Genomic DNA, 9,911 nt, shown 5'->3' on the forward strand with positions numbered 1-9,911 from the left:
GCATTTTACCACCATTTTTTGTAATATGAAGTGCTAGAAAACCCCCTACCCCATGTTATTTAACAATGAGCACTTACCACTACACAGTGAAACTACAGATAAAGGCTTTACTTTTCTGAGAGAATCAGCTTACAAAACTAAGAAAAAAAACTGTTTTGAATGAGAACATTTCACCAAGTTTCACTACATAAATTTAATGAACTACTATCATTTTTATTTGAGTATATGCAAAAACAAGTTCTAGAAGAGAAATTAGAAACCCAGCAAAATAATGAAAGGTCACTAGAAGGCATTTTGCACGTAAGAGTTTGAAGTGGCTATTAAGGTAACATTACCTTTCTTCCTCCTTCCCCCACCTCCCAGGCAATTTATATTATGGAGGAAATCACTCCAGTAAACCAAGTTTTGCCATGCTATGCCTTTACAAACCACACACATTGCAGTTACACCACATTTTTCAGGCACAGATGCCTCTGGTGTCTCCACTGAACAGAAGTATGCCTTCCCCATGGAACTCCTCTATTTTGATGGACCATACTAGAAAAAAAAAAAACAACCAAGATTGCCTAACAGAATAAACCACCTTCTTCCAACTGCAACACACATCCTACTTATGAAGAAAAAGCCGAAGTTTTATACGGAAATACCAAACCTACTCTGTTTTCTCTGTAATCTTCAAAAAAAATCTTTTTTAAAGCTGTACTTCAATGCTTCTCTCTGGAGCAGCAGCAGAGTATATTTGTGTCTCTCAAAACAATCATAGTTGCAAGTAGCAAACTACAGGGCAAGTCTACTTCAAAGATTTAGTAGCATTTCTTAAGAAAACTGTTTTCAAAGGGAGATTACTTTCATATTCTAAATCTTTACACTGAAGTGATCATCATCTGTGCAATATTGTAAGTGTACTAATATATATATACGCAAAAAGAGTTTAAAAAAGGCATTTAACCAACATGCCATAGTTTAGGGATAAATTGTTTTGTAGTGACCCTTATTTCAACTGGCTATGTTTCCTCTCTCTTTTTCTTCATGCCTTTTCAAGACAGGGCTACACAACAGTAATTCACTAAAATATTTCTAGCATCCATTGTTTCCTACAAGTCCCTTCTCTAGCTACCAATACATGTCAGCAGTTTTCTCCCACTGCAAGAAGAGGTCCCGACTCTCACCAAGAAGCATTACTTTACTAACTTAGTAATTACTGAAATAACAATGTTATAATTAATCCAAATACAAGACAAATAGTTACCAAAAACTACACTGATACCTCTGTGCTGTATGCCTACTCACAGGATTTGAAGAATAAAGTTTCAGAGAAACCAAACCATTTCAAATGCTAGCTCAGAACTTAAATTGCTATTTATAACAGCATTACATGATATGGCCCTAAAAAGAAATACCCTGCTGAGCAAAACTTAGAAGTCAATTTACTTAAGACCTGAACTTGAGCCTTCTATCCTTTTAAGTAACATTTAGGGTTCCACACAGATTTTGTCAAGTTAACTCTTATTACCATTCCATAAAGTTAAGTCACTAGTGTGGCAAGTGGCACAGAAATTAACTTACTTTGAAATGCTTGAAAGTCTACAAACAAAACTTTATAGGTGGTTTAGCTGCAATTAAAACAACCAAAAAAAGAAAGATAACTTCATCTCTTTCCCTCTCCAACTTTTCTTTCTTTATTTTCAACTGCCAGTTTACTTTTAGTTTTGGGGGGTATGGATTCACTGGCTGTTGCTTGCAGGTTTTCCTATAATAAAAAAAACTGAGATCACATTTTTCTCCACAAAAACCCATTTAAAGGTTTACCATTTTTACTTGCATTCTGCTGCTTAGTAACTATGTAACATCAGTTACCAATTCACATTTCAGATATGACCTTAATCTTCACACTCAATCTTCACAATCTCCGATAAATTTAAAAAATTATAGACATTGAGATTGTCTATAATCCCTCCCTCTCATGAGGATGAGATCAGTAATGTAGTTATAAATTTTCTATTGTATCTACTAATAATTTCATTCTTGGCTACATGGGAGGGAAAAAACCAACCCCACTGCATTCTAGTCTCCAGCCTTATGGCTACCATATTATTCTGAGGAGTGAGAGTTAAACTTCAGAATTCCTGAGTCTGGAGAAGGGGAGGATTGGACCAGTGTATTTCAGAGAAAAAGCTATTGTACAATCATTAACATAATTGCTTTCTGTTGTGCCCTAGAAGGAAGCTGGTTTCCTATAATGAAAAACATCTCAGTCACACACAGGTGTTTCCTATATTACAAAAGATATCAAACAACCTATGGGTTTTTCAGACTATTAATCTTTTTTCACAGACACCCACATACATAAGAGATTCAGATTTTTTTTTTTTTTTGGTCTGCCTTCAGTATTCCCATCTCTATTTGCCCAGATTGGAATTGTAAATTCCCTATTCAGTAACTGGAAAGTTAGGGATTAATATGTATTTATAAACTGCATTTTCGAAGGAGAGCATCCAAGCCAAGTGTGGCTGGTACTCAGTTCAGCCATCTCAAGGTTCTTTTTTTTTTTTTGCTCTCAAAATAAATAAATAATACTTAATCACAGCAGACAAGCATACAGGAACAGACAACCACAACAAAATAGTATGTGCCCATCTATGACTGAAATGATACTAAGACAACTGCACCTGGCATAACTACTGAGAAATAAAAGCAATCAGACATTTGTAATGGGTTGAAAAAGAGTAAAGTTGCAAATTCAGTCCCCAGTCACACATTACTGGTCTCACAACAGACTTTTTAGACTTTTGGATTATAAGTGACTCTAGAAGACAGCCTTAGCCTGAAAAACAATAAAGCTACAGAATTACAGACACAGCTTTCATAATCTGATGGCAAAGTAGATCCCTTTTAAATGGGGAAAGGCATCCCATAACACTCACTAGTAAAGCAACAGGAAGGACTCAGTTATATCAAAAGGAATTGCAAAGTTCTACAAGTGTCTAACAGTTAATTAAAATTAAGCACTGAATACTATTATCAAGTCACAGCCATGATGACAATTAGCTTTTCTTATAACCTGCAGAGCTCAAGTTATGCAGTGATCTTACATCACCAATCAATGTATTTCTATCTGCATTGCCTTTAAATCTTCCTCAATTTCCATTCTTTGAAAGGAAGGGGAAAAAAAAAACCTTGTTAAAATGAAAACAGCACATTGATCACTACGGTAAAGGCAAGCGGCATGAAAGGATGCATTTAGTTTTTTATGCTGACCATTAAGAAATGCAGACCCCTCACTAACATTATCTGTACCACCTCCTTTATCAGACAAATTTCATCTAAATACAGTGTTCAGCATACATCTTTCTGCCATTAAATGTGGCTTGAACCTATAACAACGAGCCCATCATCAGCATCAAGTACACACACAAGGATCCTTTGATGAATGTTTGCTTGTCACAGCCAAAAGGAAGAACTGACTACTTCATAGCCAGTTCAGTCTAACTTCTACAGCTGTCACCCACAGGCAGGAAAAAAAAAAACAAACACTTACCAAAATGCTAGCCCTCAGAACAGCTGTGAGCAGTGACAAACTCCTCCTTCACAAGAGCCAGAAAGAACACAAAGACAAACATGGAAGATGGGAATACAACCCCTATGCTGTTGCAATTTTCAAACGGACTTCCATCTGGAATGCATGCTGACCAATATCAACATGAAATGGAAGTTGGTTTCCTATAGAAGCAAGCCACTTACAACACCAGCATGAAACCCAGAGGGGGGTCTGCTCCTGCCACTACTACAGCTTTGTTATAGCAGTCTCTAGACTTTCCATTCTTTCTCAAGATGTTTGGTGACAGCAGCTAAACTTCTCAAACAAATATAATCTACTAACTATTTTCCAGAAAAGTTAGCTTCCAAAGATACTTGGATATCTGGAAATAATGTGAATTACTATAGTTCAAACCAGTCCTAAATTTTCCAGCTGGGCTCTTTAGATTGGAGATTGGTCAAATTAGTACACAGTAATTAAGAACAGATTATGAAGAGAACCCCAGATGTGCTTTAAAGGTAAAGTTACAGTGCGTTTCAAAGAAAGAGGGTTTTTTCACCAAGACCTTACCTATAATTTTGCCCTACTGTAACTCAGTTAAAAACCAAAACAACAAAAAAAGTGCCACACATGACTTGGTTTCCACTACACTTATGCAAAATAAAAGCAAATAGCATTGTATTTTTTACAGTTTCTATATGAGAAACACTAACTGTATAACCACTCTGGTACAAAGATGCAAAAATCCACCCTGTGGAGGCACTGGCTGATACTCCTTTCACAAATGCAAGTAGCATTGAAGTAATATCAATTTGTAGCAAGCCATGCCTTTAGAAATGTCTATTACTCCCTTGTTTTCTTCGCTAACTCAACTGCTCAAACAAGTTAGAGTACAATGAAAAAAAAAAAGATGCAATCACATCTCTACTAGCATTGCCTACAGCCACTGTATAAAGCACTACTTGAAATTTTATTAACTTGCTTTTGATTTATCTATCAATTAGGGCACTACTACAAGTGAGAAATGTGCATCACCTAACTGGGGACTGGGGTCTTATCTTATGCTTCACTCTTCTAGAGAAGCATAATATACATTTACAGAAAGCATCTTTCTCTCTACTCCTAGTTTGGGAAATAATGAGATTCACTCCAAAAACCTCTAGTAGAAGTTAGATTTGCACAATAGAACCTAACTTTATATATTCAGATCCAGTTAGATGTTTTGCATATGGTCACTGAAGGTGGGGACTATGTCACTACTAGCAGTGATAAGAGGCCTAGGATTCACTTGATACATAGTAACAATGAAAATATTTTTAGTATTGGAATTGCTATATTCTAGAACATATTTAATAAAATCAGAAACAAGTCATTGGTTTTTACTAAAAAAAGTTGGAAGTTTCCATCCTCAATCCCAACCATGCTTTGTTACCAAACTGGAAATCACGTGGCCCTTTCACAAGCCTTACCCAGGACCTGCTTGGTCATCATAAAAAGACTTTAGATTTCTTCATATTTAGGAGTATTTTTTGGCATAACTGACAAGAGCTGGCCTATAGTCTTTCAGTGCTTATTTTCCAAAACACCCAGTGGACACAGGATGGAGACCACTAGGCCACATACTCCATCTCCTTGTAGATGCGCAACTTAAGACTCTGTGCAAGTGCTTGGAATCATTCAAACTGAAATAGGAACGTTCTCAAAACTTCCTCCAAGGAAACTAACTAACCCTCAAGTCTCTCTATGAGGCAGTTTCTGCTTGTGCAGAGTGTTTTTTACTCAATTCTGCCTCCCTTCACATCTTTAACCAAATCCTCACTACCAATTTCATAGGTGCTCTTAGCCATTTTGCCAACATGCCTAACAACATATACCACCACTCCAGTAAAGTGTATTACAGCTTCACAGTTCCATACAGTTATACACTGAGGTCCTTTTGGTATTCTTTTCCACTGCTGCCATGCAACACATTGCATAGGTTCTGTCACTGAGCATTCCAAGTTTTTAAGTCACATGGAAAAGGAAAAGATACATCCATTTAACAGGATTCAAGGATGACTATACAGAGTAACAGCAAGAAGAAAGAACAGTCAAAGGGTTTAGTCAGGAACTTCTTCACCGACTCCAAATTGCATATACCACTTCAAACATGCTTCTTGGCACTTTATGGAACTTATTAAATAAAGGTCATGAAGAGTCTTGTATTTTACAGTAACAGATTTTTTCCTGATACTGTGTGAAGAACTATTCCATAAACAAGCAAGCTGTTAACAGTTTATACCAAATGTCTTCCTGATCCTATCTATTTGGTCTATCCCATTTCCTGAGAAGTGTCCCAAGCTTGCTATAGAGCTGCATATAATATCCAAGAGTAGAAAAACATTTTACTTTAGTTGCTTAGTAGCATATGGTTTCCAAAACAGGTGCTGGCACCCTGACACACCACAAAACCAATTAGACATGCTATGCAAAGCTTTCAACATTATGTTCATATTCTCTACCTATTTTCTGATTGATCTTTCAGGCTTGCCTCCCACCCCAAAAATACCAGGATCAAACATGATCACTAAATAGTTTCCCAAGTTCTTTGCTCTCTTCCTCCAACTTGACAATATGAGACAAGCAACATATTATTTCTCATTTATCCCTACTTGTTTTATTATTGTGGAAAGTTTTGCCAAAAACAATGGCTTCACAACTTGCTCTCAGGATAATCCAGACATCTGGTCTTCTAGAATTTGGATATGGTGTCTACTTTGGGATAACACACTATTCCTAAACCTGGCATATGAAATAACAGAGTAGAGAGCAATCTTAAGGGTCATAGATGAAGGTGCCACTATGAGAGCCAAATCTAGATGGAAGACAATATGCTTAAGACATCCTACCTTACTACAGAAACAGATCACTATGCTCATACTAGTGCCTCTTCTGCCTAAGCAGAAAAGCCATGGTTTCCATCATAACTTCCAAAGGCCATAAATTAACCCAGTCATATGTGAGAAGTGAATATGCAAGCCTCCTACCTACAAAGATGTTGTATAGTATGCTGGAATACTGAAGCTAGAAAAAGTCTTATTGCAATATACTGATACAGAGTGATCTTAACTAACTGCAGTTAAGTAAATATTTTAAGGCCTTTTAAGCATTTGGACAAAAGAGGACATCAATGGAGAGAAAGGAGAGAGGACCAGACAGTTCTTCAAAGTGTTTCTCCATTCTGACAGTTTCAATCCCATACTAGTTGTTTTTGAGCCAGCTCTTTAGCGTTTCATAGTACATGCATTTCAAGCTTAAAGCTGAGTAGAGAAGCAAAGCTGTTGAGCCATAACAATAGAGTTCACTCTCTAGCCATCTGTTAATACTAAAACTAAATACATAATTTTCTGCTTTAATACTGCTAAACTCAGATTCTGTTCTATTAATTCACTTGAATTTCACTCTTAGAACATCACCTCATTCTGAGTGGTATACAGGCTATAGCATCACCTCTGTTAAGTGCAAGAGAGAAAGGTTCTGAAGGAAACAGTCACATTTTTCTCACTTTAGGAAGTCAACAGAAGTAGAGTGAACAGTTTGCAGGCAGTATTGTGAAGAGACACACAAACTATTTAGTATCATTAATTCCATAAGGGAATAATAATGGCTAGTTGATTTATATTTAAAAGAATGCAAAGATATTGGAGTCAGAGCAGTTTACATATAAATCTAACTTGCCTGCAAAGATACTATAATGCACTACCCTACTTAAAGACATTCCTGTTAAACAGGCTGCTTTTCCTGAATTTCTAAAGTACAACTTTCACTTTAACTCAGTGTTTTCCTTAAGCTCGTTGTAAACAGACCTCTTCAGCAGTTCTTCTGGCCAAAATAAAATCTTGTAACAGTGTTAGAAGATAAATTCCTTTACTAACTCAGACAGTGCAGGATTCAGTACTGCATACACATTCTGCTTTTCACACAGAAAGTAAATAGAAGTATCACCTATGTTCAAGCAATATCACAGATGAAGGAAACAAATCACTTAAGTGAACTTAAACAAGCACTTAGAACTACAAACTGTCAAGAAATACACAATGCAGACTGGATACCACATTTGCATGAAGTCTCATTAACAAGTTATATACCAAAAGATAGTTCTGCAGTGTTCTTTTATATTTGTATAATAAAGATTCTTGCAAGTTACAGTTAGTCGATGCCTCACTACTGAAAACATAAATAGCCCAGAACTAAGTAATCACAGACTCTTAATAGAATGTATGTTGTACTGAAAATACACACTGCAGTTCACATAACTGCAGTTCCATCATTTGGAACACTGAAACAGGGAGACTTCCTATCTTTCAGCATTCCAGAAAAAAAAAAAGCACACGTTATTTGTGCAGTTCACAAGCTACTTTATATACTACCTGAAAATTTCAAACCAGCTAAATATGCATCAAATAACAACAACAACAAAAAAAAAAACCAAAAAAACAAACCAACAAACCCAAACCAAACACACACTGCACTATTAGAGTACATTTAGATTCCTTCCACTGAAGGAGATTTTAAACCTAAGTAGTATCACTAGCAGTGACACAACTTTTCATTTTTAAGTTGTCAACATCTCACAAGGAACACTTCCTAAAGCTATCCCAGTCACAAGTTTTCCATACTCTTCCACTCAGAATAGTTTTTTAAAATAGCAACACACCTATTCAAACTATCCTACTGCTCTATCTTAAATAACATTTATCCTGACAGAGACGATCTTTAGCCTCAGTTGTATTTATGTCATACAAGACACAAGACTACAACACTAATTCCCTCTTACACATTGAGAAGTTCTTGGCAAATAACGCAGAACTAACCAAAAGAACTGGTGGCTTAAAAGTCAGATTTTGCCAAATGTATTTAACAGCAGTTAAAGCTTACCCAAACACTGCTATGCTCTTAAAAAAATAATTGAGAGAAGCTGCCTTGTTAAAAACAAACAAAAAAAAAGAACCCCCCCTAAACACCAACCCCCAATCCCCCCCAAAAGGGCAGCGTCCCCGCAGAAATACTGAGGCACTGATTTTAAAGAAAGGAAGTGAATGTAAAATTAGCTATCAGCAAGGCTTATCTGTTTTATTATCCGAGAGATATCAGTGAAGCCACAGTAAACTTCTGTAAGTTACAGCAACAACACAAGTGACTGCCGGGGGAGGGAGCAGTGCAGACAGCTTCCCCTATTTCCACAAACACTTCACCCAGTTCAGAGCGCCACCGGTCTACCGGGAACAATGCGCCGCCCACCGCACCCAACCCAGCCGCGACCCACTCCGCACCGCACCAGGCCGCCAACGCTCCGAGCCCAAAAGCTGCCGTGGAACGGCCGCGGCGGCGTCGCCCCTCCGCGCCTGCCAGCCGGCTCCCCACCCGAGATGAACAGCCAGGGACGCCAGGAAGAAGCTTTGGGCAGCTGCCGAAGAACCCACCGTCACGGCCACGGGAAGAAAGAGGCAGCGGGCGGGCAGGGCTCCGTCCAGCGCGGCCCAGGCCTTCCCCGCGGCGCCCTGCGGCCGCGCCGTCGCCCGCCGCGCCTGGCCCGGGCGCTCCGGGCTTAGTGGTGCGTGTGAGGGGGTGGGGAGGGGTGGGGGCACACGACAGGCCCCAACAGCCCCGCCGTGCCCCGAACCGGCGGCGCTTGAGAAGCGCCCGGAGACCCCTGCGCGGAGGGCAGCAGGCACTAGACCCGCGCCGCCGCAGAAGAGCCGCTACCGGAGCGCCGGCCCGCTCGAAGCGGCGGCAGTGGAGAGCTCACCACTATCCCGCCCGTACCTCAGCAAGCGCGTCCCCCCGCCACAGGCCCCAGGCTGCCTCCGCTCAGGCGGGAAAGCCACCACTTGCCACCATCACCGACTCTCCAAGATGGCGGACATATCAGCTCCTGCGAGCCCTCCTCTCCCTCCGCCCCGCCTGCCAATCATACTGCCCCGGCACCACCTTCCTCCTCGGTTCGCGCCTTTCTATTGGGCGGTGTGCGGAGCTCGGCCTCTCACTGGCAGTCTGGCGGGTGCCAGTTACTCAGGTATGGGACTGCAACAGGGTCGAACGGCTTCCTGTTGGCCAGTCAACGGATGGGGCGGGTACATCTCGCTTCCCACCTTCCCGACGTAGCAACAAGGAAACGTCACCCTGACAGGCGTTTCCCTCGCCCAGTAGAAAGAGCAGGTTCCTTTTAAAAATAAACCCTTTCCGTCCAATCCAGAGCTGAGGTGTTCAGACCCGGCAGGAGGCCACGGCGGGAGGTGTGGGCGCCAGTGGTGGCGATCTCACCATAGCCTTGCCCCTTACGCCTCGCCATTGGCCAGCGCGGGTAGTCACGCCCCTCAGGGCGCGGTGCGGG

The 9,911-nt window shown here is 40.2% G+C and overlaps 1 protein-coding gene across 7 annotated transcripts in view; it reads right to left on the minus strand.

Moving 5' to 3' along the window:
• Positions 1-9,475, minus strand: part of PPP6R3 (protein phosphatase 6 regulatory subunit 3) — a 76,052-nt gene extending 66,577 nt beyond the window's left edge. For 3 of the 7 annotated variants that reach the window (XM_069803472.1, XM_069803470.1, XM_069803467.1), the window contains exon 1: positions 9,344-9,467. The gene's annotated coding sequence lies outside the window, so the exon portion shown is untranslated. Of the gene's footprint in view, positions 1-9,343 lie in introns of all 7 variants that reach the window. The other 4 variants (XM_069803473.1, XM_069803471.1, XM_069803468.1 and 1 more) reach the window with 2 other exon arrangements.
• Positions 9,476-9,911: the final 436 nt, after the last annotated feature.

Source organism: Haliaeetus albicilla, chromosome 16, assembly GCF_947461875.1.
Source record: "Haliaeetus albicilla chromosome 16, bHalAlb1.1, whole genome shotgun sequence".
Lineage (NCBI taxonomy): Eukaryota > Metazoa > Chordata > Aves > Accipitriformes > Accipitridae > Haliaeetus > Haliaeetus albicilla.